The sequence below is a fragment of the Hippoglossus stenolepis genome, chromosome 23 (assembly GCF_022539355.2).
Source record: "Hippoglossus stenolepis isolate QCI-W04-F060 chromosome 23, HSTE1.2, whole genome shotgun sequence".
NCBI classification, from domain to species: domain Eukaryota; kingdom Metazoa; phylum Chordata; class Actinopteri; order Pleuronectiformes; family Pleuronectidae; genus Hippoglossus; species Hippoglossus stenolepis.
The window spans coordinates 6,396,746-6,417,037 of record NC_061505.1 but is presented as its reverse complement, the minus strand read 5'-3'; the positions used below and the strand labels follow the sequence as shown (position 1 = coordinate 6,417,037).

General features: G+C 42.5%; 1 long non-coding RNA gene across 1 annotated transcript in view; it reads right to left on the bottom strand.

The window, feature by feature from the left end:
* Positions 1-4,800, bottom strand: part of LOC118102360 — a 50,851-nt gene extending 46,051 nt beyond the window's left edge. The window contains exon 1 of the long non-coding RNA XR_007032364.1: positions 4,703-4,800. This is a non-coding gene — a long non-coding RNA (uncharacterized LOC118102360). The remainder of the gene's footprint in view (positions 1-4,702) is intronic.
* Between the last annotated feature and the right edge of the window lie 15,492 nt (positions 4,801-20,292).

Genomic DNA, 20,292 nt, shown 5'->3' with positions numbered 1-20,292 from the left:
CTTTACTTGTAGAAACTTTTATCATGACCGAGCACTATGACACTTTAGTAACAGATGTATGTTGGAACTTCATAACCCCTGAGGGATTTGTGACCATATTGTGCGTCAGTATTTGCTGTGCTATTCCTCCATGTGCGACAACAACGGGTCATTTCATTGTGTTGTCGGAGATGAAGAGCCCTGACCTTCGAGGGCACACTTCAAACTGCATGTCATCCGATCCAGACAGCTGCTTAGCGTGGCCTCACAGACTGCAAGGGCTGCTAGAGGCAGTGATGAGAGTGAAAGTATCACTCAGGGTGACAGAGGTGATGGAAATCATTTAATAAGCAGAATACAGAGGAGCCCTAATGCCTGCGTGACAGAATCCGCCCCCCACGTGTGAAGCTGTCCCCATCTTTAAGACCCGCGTACATGCTCTGAACAAAAAGACCCAAATCAATAGCACAAGTCGGAGGAAACAGATACTTGAGACTAATGGACGCTGGGAATTGAAGCTGATGGCTGCAAAGGGGCTGAAATTCATATTGATACGGACATCACAGGCCAGTGGGCTCCACGAGGGCGAGAGGAGGTCACAGGTTGCTTTGACAGCCTACCCCCTCTTAATGGAAGCCTATCGACTGAATCGGAAAGAAGCTTCTGTGACCGGCGTTGCAACAGAGAGGCACCGAGTCTGCGTACACTCGCACCAGAATAAATGTGTCTGTGTACGGGCACGAGTGCATCTTCTCTGTGTGCGTGTGTGTGAATATCAGTTTCTTTGCCCTGAGGGATTCTTGTTCTGATCAATAGCAAGTTATTAGTTGCTCCATAATGACTTTCGTTTCTGCTCAGGGCCAGAAGGAGATCTGAAATGCTCATGGTGCCGTTATGAATGCGCTCGAGTGTCATATAATACTGCTATTTTAACATGCCATTTTAAAGTTCCACTGTATTTCATATAGTTAGTCATAAGGGGAAGGACGGCAAACTGATCTGCTGGTACTGGTGTGACAGTGTCAAGATTAAACTTGAGATAACTGGAGAGTTTCAAACATGCTCCTCAATATTCAAAAAAGGTTGTTTACAAACCTATTTTCTCAAGCAGCTTCCTACTATGACGTACCACACACACAGTTTGCTGCAAAAGTTAGAGTCGTTTTAATTATCTAAATTTGAGGATTTGTGTTTGTCTTTTGCATTTCTCATGGTTTAAGCAGTAAAAACAAGACAATCCTATCAATCAATCAGACTTTGCCGATATTAGAAAAAGATAAAATCACACCCACACAGGCCTGATGAAGCATGAGCTGAGGTTTTGTTTTGAAACCACGTTTTCAGGGGCTTTAACGATCCCAGAGGTAAAATAGTGAATCATCTGTCAAACATTAAATAAGAGAACTTCTTTCTTGTTGGTGACACCTTGAGATTAGTCACGGTGAATAAGTGTTTCTTAAAAACACTTACTCACTGTTCCTCTTTGCCCTCAGTGGTGTCACCAGCAGCCAGAGGCTCATTGACCTCAGAGACACCCAGTTGACCTCTTAGATCCGTGATTGCCAACTTTTGGATCCTAAACATAAAACCATCTGTTGTGAAAATCACTTATCTGAACATTTGGAGACGTTTTCAGCTTTGTCACAGCAAAACGTGTCAATGATCATTAATCCTGTCGCAACTCAACAAGCGACTCAAGCTGTCGACAGACTCAGATTCGTCTCCACGCTACTTTGTGGGGTCCTGACCTCCCACTGGAAACAGTCTTCTCTGAATTTTAACTCTTGATCGCACTGAGCATAAAGTTGAGAGATCAGCGTCATATCCAACAGTCAGTCTCTGTACTGTTTGTACAATTCTTGCCACATATGAGATTTCGCTATCAGATAGAACATGAAAAAAAGGAAACGTCAGTCGTGTTCCTTAGAAACTGCTGACTCAACATGACACCGTTTGTGTGAAAGTGACAGATAATTGACTGCTGGTGTATTTCCTGCTGATTTGCCCTCCCTCTTCCAGGCAGTTGGCGACAGGACACAACCTGACCCACATCTCTCACCAAAATAAAATGTGATTTATCTGTGCTGCAACAATTTGGCCTCCTTCTGAATCGGCAGCATGTGCTCGCGAGCTCGGGCTCTGACCCGGGGGCTGAGCAGCTGCGCGATCGCTCAGCTCATCCAGTGTGACAGCCCGAAATCTAAAGTGCAACAGCTCAGTCATGGGAATTTATCATCTGTAAACACACATATCACTGAGCAATCGGCGGGGCGAGCCTCGTACGAGTCGAGCCGCGGTCGACGCAGCGATAAGGACAACTACTCCCCAAATAGGGATCATTGGATTGTGAGCTAATAGCCCGAGTGGCTGCCTGCCAGGTAGATGCACCTGCGGCTCTAAACAGACTGTGTCATCGCTGCAGTTAAATCATTACATACGGCTGAGGAGGACCAAGAGAACCATTAAACAACAGCTGCTGAGAAACAACCTTTAGTCTCAGCAGCAATAAAAGGAGTCGACAGCTTAACTCGTTCTACGGTGAGACATTTTACACGATGTTTTACGGTGGTGGCAAAACAGCAAGAGATTGTCCGGTTAAATCACATTTATACACAGATAGAAGAAAGACTACAGGACGTCTCACTCCATAGACTTTATATAAAGATGGATGATTTGACAGCTACCAAAAGTGAAGCCAAAAAACCAAACAATATCATGATCACCCCCGGTGGCTGGTTGCAGTATAGGTCATAAACCCCACTTCCTGGTTTCTGATGGTTTGTTGATGCAAATCCAAGTGTTCGTGTTTTGCACCGGCTGAATTTGAGTCGAGTATTTACTATCCTTTAACTCGTTTTTGGTCTCCACCAACCCCCCCGAGGGACGTGTCTGACTCTTAAGCTGTTAAATGCTCCACTGTGTTCACCAGCGAGTCACTAACTTGCTGTAAAGTGTCCTTTGAGCGCTTTTCCCACGAAGACAGCTGTTTGCTGCATCTGGAGATGATGCCGATGATTTGAGCCGTGAGACTAAATCAGAAACAGTGACTTTGCTCGTCAGTAATACCAAAACATGTTGAGCAGACTAAAGGGCTTCATTGGGCTGATGGGAGTGATGATTTCCCTTAGAAATATGCCCCTTTACATTATATCAGATGCACCATTATTATATAAACATTTTCATCAGTGCAGCTACAACCAGGAATGAAGAGGAAAGAAGCAGGCCCAAATGAAATGTGTAGGAATTAACGTGTGGACACCTGACCTGAATATTCGGGTTCAGGTCGGGTTCAGTCACATTGGCTCGGCCATCTATTAAATATTTTTTTACATTTTATGAGCAACGATCACTTTATTTGTCCCCGGAGAGCAATTCTAAGGCTCATGGAACACGTCAAAAAAACAAGTAAAAACAATGACGACATCAGTGCAATGTCCACGGACAGTTAAAAAGAACAAATTCACAAACAGTTTCCCGTTCCACTCGTCCTCTGGCGGCTCTCTGAAGCGCCGCCGGTCACTTCGGAGCTGAACGGCCAGGAGCTCTGACCCTCACTGGAATCTCCAGTGAAACATAATTTGTAACAGCCCCGCCATTTCTGTGAGAACCGCTCATCTGAAACAAATCCAGTGATATGCAGATACAGATGGTGCAGCCGAACCAACTGTTGTGTGAGTTACTGCCCTGATGGACACTCGGCTCAAACATACTTCATGCAGAAAAGCAGACCATGTTTTATTGCAGCGAGTCGCGATGCCAGCTGACTTCCATTCGCGCACAAAACTATCGAAGGACAACTGTATCTGCTCGCCGCGACGATGAAGGCTCGAAGACGCTCCGCTCAGTACGTGACAAGTCAACAAGTGGATCCAGCCCGACAGCAGCCTGCGGTCGAGCTCTCGTCAACATCATGATCTGACGCTCAAAAGACTCATGCAACCTGTCAGCTGCTATCAGAGCCTCCATTCGCACGCTACTCCACATTAGCCATCAGCTCCAAGACGGAACAAAGTGCTGAAAAGGTCACAGTTCACAGCCACTTAACGCTGTCGACAGGCGTCTACGTCAATTCAGTCCTACGTTTAAAAAAAAACGTGGGATTTTATGGGCGTTTCCCTTTGAACTAAATCTATTATAAATCTATCAAGATATATTATAATCAAATATGAAGGAGCGGATAATGACATGAGTATTTGTATGTGATTTTCTGAAATAAACAATACAGGCTTTTGGAAATGTCCCAGAGTTTCTCTCAGAAACGGATCAGAACTATGGTTGCCAATGGAATATAAACAGATTCGCAAAAGGCAGAGAACGAGAAGAGAGGTTATTTACTTCTGGACTGAAGAGAAAAGCCACGAAAAATAAGAAAACCGTGGAAAAAGCAGCAGAAAATGATAATAGCATAGTAAGAAACTAGAGTCTATAATTAATTCAGAAGCTGTAGCTGAAATTTCGACAAAACGCTGAAAGGTAAAGGTATTTTCACCGCCATCAATGATCTTCAGTGAGATCTCATCCATCAGTAAACTAAAGTACGTCACAGTTTATTTTTTCCTACTGTAACATCAGCAGGTCATGAAAAATCCTGCTATTAAAGACGAAACTTCACAACCTCAAAGCCAAAAGGATGGCCCTGTTAAAAACATCATCTGAGCGCTGAGGTGACTTATCATCCGTTTCCTCTGAAGTCAAACGACGCTTCATAAATATCTGTGCTTACTTGCGTTGGAATCCCCCGGTGTCCAGAGAAGAAGATGCAGTTCGGGGGTGGGGGGAGACGGATGCTTTCAGCCATGTATTATTCACCCCTTTAATTCCACAGCCCTGCCGAAGAGAAAACAAGAGCCTGTGTTTATTTCATTCATCTTTTAAATCCACAAATAGATGGCTGCAAAATGTTCCTGGTTAAAATGTATTGCCGGGCATCAAATATGCATTTTAGATGGGACATGAGGTGGATTTGGGAGTTTTAGTGCAAAGCAGGCTAGCTGTTCCCCCTGATTCCAGTCTTTATGCTAAGCTAGGCTGCTTGCCTCCTAGCTTTAGATCCATATACATGATAGCAGAAAAAAAAAAACATGACCCAATTTCTTTAAGTGGTTATAGATTTAATAAATACGCGGCACGTGTATTAAACCGAAGCCAAACCAGCGATCAAAGACGACAGTTTCTAACAGATTGTTGTGCGTCGTATTTTTGTCTTTCAGGACCATTTACTGCACTGACACGCAGAACAGGAGATAAATAAATAAAAGCCGCCACAGATGAGCTGGTCGAAGCTGTATTTCAAACTCGATGAGGTTTGAACTCACTCACACGGACGGACGTTTCAGACCGTCCCGCGGATCGGAGCACTCTCCCAGAATGCACCGAGATTCGGAGGTGGTGGGGGGGGAAGTGGCCGAACAGATTGTTATGTCACCATTAGGGAGCTGCAATAAAGTCATATTTCTTTTGCATTTTGCATGACTGGAGGGCTTTCCACTCTCGCCTGTCTGCTCCCCTCACGTCAGCCGCCCCGTAAGTGGAGCAGTTCTGGGCTGCAGGTTTTGCCTCGCTGCAGCCAGAGTGTTGTCTGTGCCAGATAGCATTGCATGATTACACTCAGCGGCGCACAATTTTGTAGACAGCGTTATAGTGGGAGAATAAAACGTCTCAGGCCTCATTAAACACCCACATATTTGGAAATTACAAACCAGTTATTCACCATTGAGAGGGGAAGAGGGAGATCAAAATTGAATCTTTTGTAAACGCGCTATTTACGAGCCACAAGCGGGAACGGAGAGTGAACAAAACCTTCATTTTTGTTTGGCGCATTTTTGATAAGTACAAGCTGCAAAACACATAATTTCCCTCGATTTTCCCTCTGTTGCGAATCTCAGCCATTGTTTGCATGTGTCACGGTTTTTGTTTGTGATAAACAGACAATCAAGTGCGTAAAATGTATTGTGTTTCCTCTGAGCTATAAAACACTAAAGCCGTTCTGACAGATACTTTTTTTTGTTGCCAGGAGCTGATGAGAACAGGAAAACAATGCCTCGTCTCTCTGCTGCTCGGCTGTAAATGTGGCTGCACTGTAAAGAGAACGCACGCTGTCATGTTAATTCTGTTCACGTTCTCAGGCGGTAACGCCGAAATATACGGCTCAAACTTTGCCGGCTTTCACATGAATATTTGACCAGTTGCTAAACCTTCAACGTCAGACGGTATATTTTAGGTCAGCAGCCATAGTTGGGTGAATGTGAAATCTTTGTCTGCACCCTGACACTGAAATTCAATTAAAAAGTTAAACGTGCACAGTAGAGATCTTGTTTTTTTACAGTAGCCCAAACTGGACAAACCAAACACCTTTTGAGTTTTTATGACAACTGAAGGTTTCTACAGGTTCCCACATGTATGGAAGGGGAGGGTGAGGTGAGGGTTGGTCATCTGTCGCCAGTTGACAACCGGCACCGACAGGAACTGAAGACGTGATATAAGAATCTGCACTTACTATCACAATATGATTTTATCTACTGCCTGTCAACACCACCAGTGATCTTCATGGCCCATTCAGTCAATGTGTGTCCCCGCCTCAAAGCAGTGTTGGAAGTATTCTGATACTTTACTTGAGTAAAAGTACTACTTTCACACTTTCAAAATACTGCACTACAAGTAAAGGTCCTGCATTCAAAACCTTACTTTAGTAAATAATGTGTTTAAAAGTATGAAAGTTGCTAAATGCCAATACTAATGTAAAGTATAAATACCTCAAATTTGTACTTAACAGTAGTGGAGTAAAAGTACTTAGTTTCTAATATTTCAGACATGAAGAAGAATAAGAAGCAAAGAGAGATCTTGTAGTTTTGATGCTTCAGACCCACAAACGTCCTCAAATAAAAAATCAACACTATTTCAGCAAAAGTAAACAAGTGGTCAAGTCGTCCAGTAAATCTCTGGTTTCAGTCCCAAACAACTTTCATCTCTTTGATATTAGACGTACGGATGAAAGAACTGTGTGCGGAGCGACAGGCCCGTATTACACCGGCTCTGTGATCCCACACGGACTCGTTGAGAGATTACATTACCAGCCTTTCTCAAGTGGGCATTGCTGCCGCTCGCCTCTTCCTCGTGCCTCTCTGGGTTTAATTTGAGCCAAAAAACAGCCACAGGATACAACTTCCAAGGCATTAGCATTCTCGGCAGTCACCCGGCAAAATATCAGATCTGGCTAGTTTAAAGTGACAGGGTGCTTAAACTACAGTACATGGGGGTAAGAAACAAGCGCCTCCCGCTAACTACAAACACATCATGTAAGGCTCTTGCCCTTTCATGTGCCGCAGTCTGCTCCGTACTGTACTTCCCAGCACTATAGTGTTACACCTCCTGGGTACGCATGCTAATGTCTTTTTAAGCAACGGCGACTTTATGATGTGGTTCAAAGCAATTTGGGGGCAACGTGATGGAATCGGCCGAGGAGTCCAACAATTGATATTTAATTCAAGTGTTTGGTCTCAATCTGCAGAAAGTGAAGAGATTAACTTCACTCGGATGTTTCTCTAATGTGTCGAGGTGGCTACGTCTCACACCCACATTAATCCATTAATGCTGTGCAGAATATGCCAGCTAAATATCAGATAAATTCAGGTGTAATTTATATATACACACACACGTATATATGAAAATTGTATTGTTTCCTTTGAGTGTCAGATAATAATAATCAGTTTGTCATAGTGTAACAAAACAATCCCAGAATGAAGCTTGGCCTACTCACTTTGTTCCGGAGCTTTCTGCTACAACCCACATCGTCTTCATCAGTGCGTCATGGACCTGTTGACAGATCAGGAGACAGTGTGATTTTTTGGTTTTTAAAGCTGAAACCACTGAAAAAAGGCCAGTAAGTCGATTTAAAGTGAAATAATTTCGTTAATAGATTGTATATAAAAATGGAGGAAATGACAGCTCCACAAAACTGAGGCCAAAGTGACTCGATGGCCTTTTAGGTCATAAGTCCCGCCTCCTCCATGTTCATTGAGAGGATGTGGACCAAAATAAAAAGTCAAAGTACACATCAAGTACATTTTCCTCCAAAATGGTGTCTGAATTTGAGGGTAGTTCTCATCACACTGAGGTTTGTTCAAATGTTCATGATCCAGATAAGTTTGGTTTGAATTTGTCATTTGATGCTACAAAACGTCACGATTGGTCAAGTGCGTACGTGTTGGTAACTGGGATATTTCGGCTTAATTCCTGCATAGTGGGAGGAAGTGGAGACGGGTCATCCATCTTTATATTCAGTCTTTGAACATGTATGTTATAGTGATTTGAAAGTTTGTGACTTTGTGATCGTACCAACAAGACTTTGACGAAGTAGCAGAACTATTGGACCAGTAAATCCTGTTTTGCATCTTCCTTTAGCTGCAGATAAACATTGAACGTGTTTGGCCCTTATGAGCTGCACCCTCCTTTGCATCTGCCCCGTTTGACACTGTGCAGCGTTCCTTTACGTGTGCTCTCAACCACCATTTGCACAACATCCACCGTAGTGTTTTGAAACATCCTGTCCACAGGAAGAGTGGGCTGAAAACAGAGCCCCTCGCCGACTCCAGTGGTGAGAGTAATTTGATGTAATTGCACCGTGGGTGAAACCTTTGAAGACCCAGTTTGTGTTGTGAGTGAACTAATGATGATTAGAGCTTGTTCGCTTGTCAATAGCGATTAGAGGTGCGACCACTTTTTAAGAAGCATATCTCGTTTAATCGCGAGCCCAAATTAAATATTGTTTTTTTTCTAAAAACACCAAGACATACAGTAGTGTGTCTACCTCACGATATAATCATCAGGGGCATTTGTACATTGTCAGGAACCATGAAGATCAACAGTACGTGACTGACTGTGGGATCAGCCATGTGGAAGGGACAAAAGAATATATTTACATTTTAGCTGCAGGGAAAAGCTGTGTCGGTTACAAACAATACGCAGAGCGAGGAGACCAGAGGCATGAAAGGCTGCCGCTCGCACCACATGATATAGATTACCTTTGGAGAAATCTGGGCGCCCATTAACGCCACTGTTTGATCTCAATGGCACAAATTGATCCAAGGTGAAGAAATTGTTGCGTAATTATGATTGATGATGACAAGGAGGGGAAATGATTTGTGCCTTTACATCCTCAGTTCCTAAGGAAACTCAAATGAAATGTGAAGACGAGGAGCAACTAAAACCGGGGAACAAATGGGGTTGACTACTGTATTTCCACAATTCCTCACTGGCACATTTCAAAAGAGAATAAACCGTCTTTTAGGCCAAAAGAGATGAATATATGTAGGATTAAAAATCATAACACTATAAGTATGTGCAAGTGTATTTATACATCACTTTTCTAGTCTTCACAACCACTCAGAGTGCTTTATCACACTGACACATTCTCCCGCTGCCGTCAGGGGCAATTTGGGTTCAGTGTATTGCCCAAGGACACTTTGCCATCCGGTCTGAAACTGGGAATCAAACCACAAACCCTCTGATTAGTGGACAACCCGCTCCATAAAGATGGTTTATATTTGTCTTTTTTTTTAAAGATCTAAAAAGGTTTTGACCTTGGACATTAATGAGGTTATAATTTTGCCTTGTAATCATAATATTACATAACTAGAATCACACTCAGTCGAGCGCAAACCTGCCCTGAGGCCCAACAGTCCTAAATTAATCCTTCCCTTAAATTCAACCACGCTGCACTAAGTTTCACACACTCATAGAAATGAGTCCCCTAAATATTCCAGATTTTTTTCATCAAGATCCATGATTCAGTCTCATGATATACTCATCTAGCAATGTTAAAGAAAGTGAGAAATAATAATGGATCGGCTGATCTGCAGAAGTTTCGTGGAAATCCGCTCAGTAGTTCTTGTGTAATATTGCTCACAAACATTCTTTTTGAAAATGTTCTCCACTTAAATTAGCATGTTAGCATCAATGTGGCTGTGGCACTTTCTAAAACACAACATATTTCTGTCATCGGTCTACTGCAGTATCTGGTAAATCAGTGTATGTATGGTCTGTGCAGATATTCAAACATCTGTATTAATGTAATGTCGGTAAAAACAGGTCAATTTAAACTAAATCCTGAAGGAAGTGGACACGGTTTATGCAGGAAACTGACAATATGGAACACATTACACACAACACATCCGGAACACATTAATACGACTTCATTTCAGGCCCGAGGCGAAACAGTGAACTAAAGCACATTTCATAAAAGGACCCCGACTGTTTACTAATACATTCAACTTAAACACACGATTTAACCATTTCATTTTTACACTTGTGATAAAGTGAATGATTTGTAATGTTGGTAATCTCCAGAATATAATGTCAACAGCTCAAATCTGGGAAAACATATCCGAGACAAATCCAGGACTGCTTTTCACATTTTCCCCCTAAAGACGCTCGAGCCTTCGACGTTTTCTTCCGACAGCCTCAATTGAGCAGGAAGGATTTGTACAGTGGCGGGGCATCTGTGACTCAGTGTCTAGAATAACTCGCTAAATAAAGAATAAAAGCAATCTGCTCTCGTTTCACTCAGTGCACCTTTCTCCTTCCCTGTTGCCAGGGGGATGACCGAACGCATTTCGTATGCAGGCGTCGCGCTTCACTGCCTTTCCCCGAGCTCAAAGCAGAATCATGTTCCACTTTAAAAACGTTAATTTTACATTTTTAATGACCAGCTGATGGCTTTCAGTAAGTGAGTACTGCTTACATGGGAAGATGGGATGTTCTGGAAATCCTCCCTCACACTCCTGCAAATCCTCATCCTGGATTAAATGATCCGTCCTGGTGAGATGTGGTTTTATTTGTGGACCTAGGAGGGGAAAGAAAAATGACTTAAAGTTTGCAATATTCAAAAGGATTTAAATAGAAAAACTTTATATTTTTGGATGGAAAATCTACTTTTCCCCACATCATTGTTGCACACACATGCATCGTGTGTTAACTTGCTGCAATGGAATCCAGTTAGTCAAGGAGATTCCTCAATTTCATGGCTGATTAGGCTGATGCCAGGATTATCTCTTGTTATTTTAAGGCATATAATACAAGATTATGACTTAATGGGATGTGTGAAATCAGCTGGAAGACACCGCAGGGGGGGGGGGACATCTACAAAATGCAGTTCATGCTAAAGGGGAAATTATGAATTGCTGACCAAAGCTCTGTATCCACAGGGAGTGTTTGACACATAAGACCGTCAGTGCACCCCCACATTAAGAGTTCAGTTGTGCAGCGAGTGAAGAACATGAGGTCATCCACTTTCTCCTTTTTTTTTTTATGAAACACCCTCCTCTTCCCAGCGGACAGCTCGCTGACCAGTGTTGGGATGAGAGGTTTCAATGTGTCTGAGATACGAGCTAAGTGGTTTATAGCACATATTCTGCTTCCCCCCCCCCAACCTCTACAATAATTAGCTTGTGCTCAGCGCTGTCATATTCAGAAGTGCATCTGCCTCTGAAAAAAAACAGGGCAAGAAAACAAGAGGCCAGGCCTCCCCAGGGTCAGTGCCCACCGCAGCCTGGATTATGGCACCAAAGGAATCCTGGGAAGCGTGTATTGATTTGGCCTGACACTTGCTGCCACATTTAGCTTCGCCGCCGCTGACTCGCAAAGGCTTCAAGCAGTTATCTGCCACATTCTCTACTATCTTTAAAGAGCAATGAGAAATTACCTCGTGCCACAGAAGATTTATCATCACATAATTAGCCCGGTGCACCTAACGGCAGATCACTCTTGAGTACGGGCTTAAAGTTCATGTGCACGGGACTATGCTTAATTAACTTTCAGCATGAGCATGCGGTGACGGAAACACTGGCCTTTATAAAACAGCGTTGGTTTCGCAGACTGCACTGTGAGGTCTGAGAGTGGATCTGCTGGCTGCCACAGTCGGCTCCATGATACTTGAGCGCAGGAGAAGAAATCCAGTTCAGAAAAAAAAGATACGGTCACACATTGTCAGAGGCATTTGTGTTTTTTTTTGGTAGACAGTCATTACCTCTCGCTGCCGCTAATCCCCTGTTGCTGATCTGGATTAGGGGCCAGATCCTTGTCCAGGGAATCTTTTATGGATCTTGATGAAAAGAAAAAGAGAATCAGGACCCGATATCTGTAAATGTCTATGTGATAATTAGTTTAGCTTGATTTAATACAAGGGGACTGTTGGTGGACATTCTTTTCTTGATAGGAAAGTATTTTTAACTCCATATTAAATACTCATTCTGCGCAGGTTGAGTCCTTGGTCTTTATCCAGCCATCCACGGACTCCTGGTCCACATCTTTGGCCCCCCCGACTGTGACAGGTCTGGGTTGGAGGTCGCATCACGACACATGAGCAAAGTCAAGCTGCTGGAAAAAGTTAAGACGCTACAACAAAAAGCTCTAAAACATGTGACATGTGTATCTTGAGTTAATGTCTTTTTGACAAAGTCATAAATGTTGATTAAAAGCATTACTGCAGCAATATGCATAGGAGATCATTTACATTATTAGCATGTAGAATACAATAGGGACATAGAGCTTGTTTTAGTGCTACTGTTAATTGTATCAGCCAATCAAATATCAGTAGAGTTATATCAGTAAGATACATTTATTATCCTCTAATATATCAGTCAGGCTCTGAATGTTATTACATGACTTTGCTGCTTTACTTCAGGTTGTGTTTAAAAAAAGAAATAAATCTCTTATGTCCAGATTGCTGTTCCACAGAATGAGCCGTTAACAGCAGCACGAGCAACATCCATAACAATAACTAAATAACAGAATATAAAATGAGGAAAAAACTAAGATTTAAGCTTAAAAAAAAGGCAGGATACAGACATCTGAACAGACACTGTTGAAAGCATCAGCTCGGGATGTGTTGCACAAGCAGCCATGTTTAAGCCCTGCACTCCCGTGACATTTGATCCGTTATGTTTAGTGAAATTTGGTACAGTGTCATGAGCAGATTTGACTCCTCACATGCCCAGTGTGCACATTCCCCGCTCAGCTGTAAACATCTCATCACCCCACTGTTGCTGCTCCGCACGATTCCGGGCAACTGCTTTGTGCAAAGAGCAACTCTTGGCAAGCAAATTCGTCCGGAATCATCCAACACTTTAGCCTTTGGAGAACCCATTGGCTTTAAGTGGCCAAATGCCATCTTCTTTTATTCATGCGACGGCACTTGTGCGCCCTTTAATCCGGCACTCTCTCCGAGCAATAGTAGAAGTCTCACCCCTTCCCCGTCTACAACTGTCAGCCAGATGTGATTCCTCGTTTTAATGTTTTCCATTTGATTTAATTCTCTGGGCAACAGTTGTAACATCACAAGGCATCTTCCTCTGCGTCTCTGTCAACTGCAGATGCGGTTGTGGGACCGCGCTGGACGAAATGGGCACGGACAGCTTCACAACCGCCAGGGGTGTTATTCTAAGATCGGGCTGGAATCAGAAGTTTTGTCGGTTTCAGTTAACCAGGCCGCCGCTAAATGGCTTAAGCCGGGTACGGGCGAAAGCTCTGAGATGTCGCTGCATGACAGCTAAAGTAGCCGGACATGTACCCAGCCTAAAGAGCCCTCAGGCTCTCTCTTCTTCATGACTGACTTTTAAGTGTTTTATCCGAGGGACGCAGCGATAATGTGCATTAAGATCAAGAACACTTATTTCAATTGTGCTTCATGTTTTATTCTGGCCCTAAATTTCGGCAGCGTCTAGACATGTGCGTTGCCGAGAATAACTCACATGGGAGGATCCCAGACTGTGAGAGCAGAGTTGACTTTAAGTAGGCAAACATTCATCTTCCCTATTATTTTGTTGCCATGAAGGAATTTGCCTTTTAAGCTTCATTAAAAATGCAAAGCCAAAGCAAAACAATTTCTCTCAACACATTTCCAACATATGTTCAGGGTATAAATATACATTACAGAGGGATTATTCTGTGCTCTGGTCCTCTGTGGATAACAGGGACAATAGCAGTATCTGTGTGTGTCTGTGGTTTGAAGGATGAGGATGATGTTCGTCCAATTTCTCTTATTTTTAAAGAAAATAATCCAGAGTATTGGATTCTAGAGTACCCTATGGCAGCAGGAGGGTGTATGTGAATCTATCAGACTAGATGGACGACATGACAGTTCTTTAAAAGTGAAGCCACCTGGTGGCTGGCTGCCATATAGGTCATAAATCCTGTCTGAAATCTTTTTCTCAAAGGTGGTTTCTGCTATTTTAGTTAGTTCTCATCACACTGAAGTATTTAAAGTGTGTTTTTCCCAAAAATGTTGGTTCAATTAGTTACTTGATGCTATAAAAACAGGGTGAAATGTCATGATTGACAGCTGAGACTGACTCACCATTGGTCGAAACACGTGTATCGGTGGGACCTCGGTACCGTGGCTCCACCCCCCGACCGCTACTGCACAGACTCTGGCTCCGAACACACAAGATGGCAGCGTTTTGGCGCCCGCAGATATTTTGGCTTCATTTCTGGATAGTGGGAGGAAGTGGAGACGAGTCATCCATCTTTATATACATTGTGTTGTTGGAACAGTTCATCACTGTGGTTCATTGAAAATAAGAAAAATAATCACCTTTAAAACAATGTCTTCCAGAAAACAGGACAAAGTTATACATGACATTTCATTAAAGTATAGTAAGAACTACAATAACAGTCAGTAGGGCGCATTTTTTCAGGCCAAACAATCCTACACATGATCAAGTTACAAGAGCTAATGATCTGATAACATCATTAAACATTAAAATCAATGTCATTTTAATCGTTAAATAAGTTTACCCGCTTCAGAGAAATAAACTTAACACGGCATTAAACAACACAACATGCAACATGCAATAGAAAAGCTACAATTCAACAACACACCATTTAAAGACATTTGATAATATGCAGCAGTTAAAGAAAGACACCGCACCAAGACTTCATTATTCATGTGTTCGTTTATTTCACAGGGAAAATGCAGAAGAGAAACATTGATACACACATGTACTGCATGTTGGATTCATACATCTTATCTAAAAAAATTGCAATACACCCAAAAATCATTTTGTAGGGTTTGCATAATACTGCAAACAAATTTGACAGAAGTAAATATCAGCATTACACTTGACTCTCAAATGCTTCTGTCCAGGTAACAGCAGTGTTTCCCTCTTCCTCTTCCTGTACCTACTCCCCCTCACACACAGGTGACATCAATCACAGTCCATGAGGGTTTGGAGAAGAAACATAGATGTGTTAAAACTGTTCAAATAATGCTCAGGAAGTGACAGCAGTTTGTAAGACTCATCGAACAAATCATTAAGAACAAGACAACACACACAGAAGAGCATCTGAGGTCAAATCCTCCAGCGTCACTGAGTTCAAACATCCGAGCCCAAAAGAAAACCAGTGAAACACAACACGTGTTAACGCAGCAGAATATTCCTTCTCTCTTCTCCTCGCTGACACAATCAATTTCAATCCAAGTTTTTCCACATCCACGCGATAGAAAAGCTTCAGAAACATGTAATTACCGAAACACACAGCTTCAAACTTGATCAATCACAGTATGGGAATCTTTATTGCACCAAACCAGACTCATCAGTGCCAAGCGTGGACCGAGAAACTAATCAAACAACTGACCCATGTGGTCATCTACACACACACAGACACACACATGCGCTCATGAGCAGAGTTCAATAAAATGCAGCCTGAAAACAACACAACAACTGAAATAAGAACAAACTTTATCTAAAGGAAACAACAAGAAATCTCACCTGTGGTTTCAGAGGACACCTGCAGGAAAAGGACTAATTTACTGACTGTGGCGTCATCACTTCCTGGGCTTCGACCAATGAAATCATCACAGATTTTTTTTGAGAAGTCCCGCCCCCTTTCACCGTTCTGGTCAAATCAAACTCCTGCTTGAGAATCCCCCCCCCCTCCAGCGTTTCACCAGGAAATGCACCACATGAATAAATGAAGCACGTTAGAAATCCCACTTTAAAAGCAGTTTGCACTTCTGCATAAAACTTGCATGAATTCACCTCAATTTAACAAGAACAAATCCACTTTCTGTGAGTTTTAACCTTTTTTCAACATCAGATTTTTACTTAAAATTGTTATTCAGTCTTTTCATGTTTCTGTTTTGCACATATAAACACAAAGGCAGGTAAATGCAGCATAAATACATGATGTTATATATGTTGAAAGTGATTGATTTGTAGCTCTGGAGGCCTCAGGACTAAATGTGATCATATATATTCTTTATATTGAAGATGGTTTCACTGGTTTACCACTGGGGAAGTTAAGGACACATAACTTTGTGTCTGGCATTATCCAAAATGATTATTTAGGTGTCATTTTTAATCAGTAAAGCAATAGTCACAGAATAACACACACGTTGCAGTTGTTCCCTGTTAAAATCACGTCCTAATTTCCAACATGAAATTTTCCAACAGTCAGACAAATTATCAAAGTGAGTGAAAGTGTGTTTTTCCTTCTTTGGGGGGTCCAGACCCATCATGCTCTAATTTCTCAGTTTCTCTGTATATATGACAGCATGTTGGATATTATCATTAATCACTGCCTGGGCTCTGATTGACCACAGGTAATAAATCATCCTATGTATTATGAACAGAAATCATTTGTACACAGTAAAACAAGAGAGAGGAGAAGGAAATACTCAGTGTGGTACTGCACAGTCCAAGGTTTGACTGATCCCTGAGCTACTTGAGTAAATACATAATTGTACTAAGTATTTGCTAAAACCCAGTAAAAGAGACAGTTGGTTGGAGGAGGCTGCGTTCTTCAGTTTATATAGTGAGCAACTCTCATTCCAGACATTTTGTTGGTGAAAGACCAAAGCAGAAGGTCTCAGCTTCCCAGAATCACTCAACACATGAGGTTTCTATGAGGAATCACAGACTCTTGACCACATTGTTTTGTTACATTTTTCTTCAACTTCTTTGCTTTGTATTTTTTTCTCTTACTCATCAAAATGTGTGGCACAGCTACAAGGGCTCGGTTTAACCCACACTTTGCTCTCAGAGCCGCCGCAACTCCTCATGGCATCGATCCCACGAGATGTTGGAGTCATTCGTCAGGTGCACCTTCGTGCTGGCTGTCTCCTGTTCTACCACCTCCCAAAAGAGATCTACTGGGTTAGGATCTTCCGACTGGGGGGAGGGGGAACTCATCATTATGTTCATGAAACACGTGTAAGATTAACTTTTGCTTTATGACACTAAAAACCACCCAAAATGAAAAAATGTCGTCCATCTTTATAAATGGGTTAGAAAAAGACTTAGATATTAGATGTTAGCATTTTTTGACTTTTGAAAGTATACCTACGGTATAATACTCTCTGCTACTTCTAACAAAATCAAAACAAATAAATGCTGAAAACGTTGACGATGCTAACATGCTGTTATTTAGCAAGTAGACACATTTAACATTGCTCTAGTCTTGTTCATGAACAGAAATACATCTTGCAACCAAAGTTTCATAAATGTAGCATGTTTGTTTTGTTCAGAGAGATCAACGAGCTACATTTATGAAAGTTAACGTTAGCGTGGCGCCCCCCCGTGCCACCAGGCGAAGGCCTACAGCTGAACAAGCAGACGCCAGCCTCCGCGCAATCTCCCCTTTGAACCTTCACCATAAGAGAGTATCGGAGCGTTTCGAGAGCAAATCAAAACATGCAAAACACAATCAAACTCTGCAGGAAGATGTCAACAAACACGATCGGTCCTCAGGGCCCGCGGGTCACGGTGAAGCCTGTGTGGCCTTGTTGCACGGCGACCTCTGACCGTCATGCTGAAGGAGAAACCCCAAACAAACCAACAGAAAAAAGGCAACAAAGAGCCCCTTTAAATCCTCGGCATTACCTCCCAGGTTCAAAAACACGCAGCCTCTTATTTTCAAAAGGGGAAGTGACTTCTGCAGACGAGCAGCTGTATTTTTTTTTCTATTGTTAGCTTCTGTTGTGGCCGGGGATCCCAAACACTATTAAAGTGGAATCACCTTAACCCAGTTGGACCCGCTTTTTTCATAGCTGAGGAGTTTTCCACAAGAGCGATCGGTGGGGTTTTGTATACACTCACGCTCGACTGGCCGCATTATCTCTGCTTCACGTGTTTCCCCCTCGAGTTTGTTCAGGGTCCGTAACAAAGAAAGTGGCTTATTATCACCCAGTGGAGGAGTTGTCTGCACATGTACGGTTTGGTAATTGCTGCCGCTTAACAAGCAGACTGAATTGGACTTGACATTGAGCCATTATTGGGAAATGAAATGCTGTTTTTGCAATTATGGGACTTTGGCAGGGCTCAGTGAATCTCCCCTGTACGGATGGTAAGAGAAAGACGGGACGAGAGTAATAATGTATGATTTTTGGAGGTTTTTCACTCACTGTGGGTGAACTTTATGAATGAAGGAGGATTTTGATCTGGTGGATTGTTGCTCTGAGCACCGCGCTTTACTTACTGTGGTTTAAATATCATCGTGGAAACAAGAGTCAGTGACGGCAGCTGCTTCATTCTGTCTTATCTCAGCTTTTATATACACCTGTTGCAGATCAGATCAGATCTTATTAACTATGACACTTCATATCTCAGTTCAGAAAACGTTCCCATCAAATTCAATTTATTTAGATTTTGAGCTTTTACTTTTTTGTTCTTCTTTTCACCAAGGATGTTGTTTTCCCTCGTGTCTCTGTTTGTCGGTTGGTTGATTCTCCACGAAACTTAGAACCCAATTCTACTCTCATTCAAAGTCTGGGTGTCAAGTTGGTTTCAAAATCAATCAATCACATTTAATTTGCAGCCCACATTCACACATTACAGTTCATATCTCAAGTTTTATACTCATTCATATCTTTAAATCATTTAACAAGTGTTAAAAAGTAATCATGAAATAAAATCCCCCTGCTGTGACACTGGCACCTGGTGGCACTACACTCACATGGTGGACTGAGCGTTCATAAATAGTCATAGTAACAAACTGATCTGGAGGAGGGACGTAAGCGTATTAGAGCTCCTTTGAGAACAGAGAGCAGGTTCACTGAGCTGCAGTGGGGCGTTACTTACCTACGTGCCAGAAGCGTGACGCTAACACAACATGGCAGCTCGGGGCGGCTCTCCGCTACTTTCTCAGCCTCACCGGGTAATTGGTGACCCGGCACCCCACCTGACATGGGTGGCTCGAGGTGCTGGCCCCCAGAGAGGCATGAAGGGTCAGTCCAACGTGGGATTGTCGTATGCTTGCTAGAAGAAAAGCATGTGACGAGTCAAAGCAGTCGGGTCCTTAAGGCGGAAAGCTACAGGTCTTGTTTGACACCGTGTTTGGTTTGGGTGACAATCAGTCCAATCCCTCCATGTGAGGGATTATTGTGACATTAACGTCAAGTTTCGAACGTTCCTTGTTTAGCTATAGACGCAACCTTTACTTAGATAAATAACAAATGCATTCACGCCACTACCTACAACTTTAAATACACACACCAAAGACCAACAGTCCTAAAGAAGCACACACTCATAGATATCAGTGCCCGAAATATGGCTGATTTTGTTTTTCATCGAGGTCTATGAATTGTTCCCTGAGAAAATCGGTGGAAATGTCAAAAAACAACCAACAAACAAACAAAAGTAACTAAAAAGTGAACAAACTTTCAAACATCTTTTGTGCAGCCTCCCTCTTCTTGTATATTTACTTTTAGATATCGGAATATTCCCATTACACTATATCCTGATTTCCACAACTTGAGCGTCTCTCCTGTGTGTCACTGGGTCAGTATTTCTCAGCCCGACTCATGATGGAGGTTTCTCCTCTGCTCTTTTGTGAGTTTGGTGCCAAATCATGTGTTTGTGTTTGGTAAATCCCCTGAGAAGCCTGGCACTTTCTTTTTTATCCCACTGACTTGTCATGGGTCATGTAGTTCACTAACTGGACTCCCCTCTATCCCTCTGTAATAGTTTTCCTCGACCTTTGTCTGGGGGGGGTAAATTTGCTTTTCCCATGCTTCTCCCGTGACCTCATGTAAAAAATCCTTCAGAGCCGTTTTTGTTTATAAGATTTGGGACCAGATCCTGGGGCTGGTGATGCTCGAGCAGGCGTTACTCCATTATCTGCTAATAGGTGAATTTATGTTGTTGTGATGGTTGTTTCTTAGATGATCATGATTTTAAGGCAATAGAAGTCACAACATGCAAACTAAACTTATCTCTTCCGTAAAACTGATGAATAGAAAAGAATATTACATTCACAAAAGATCTCTCAGGTGTGTGGGAGGTGGATTTTTCAGAAAACTGATTACTAAACACCCTCAAG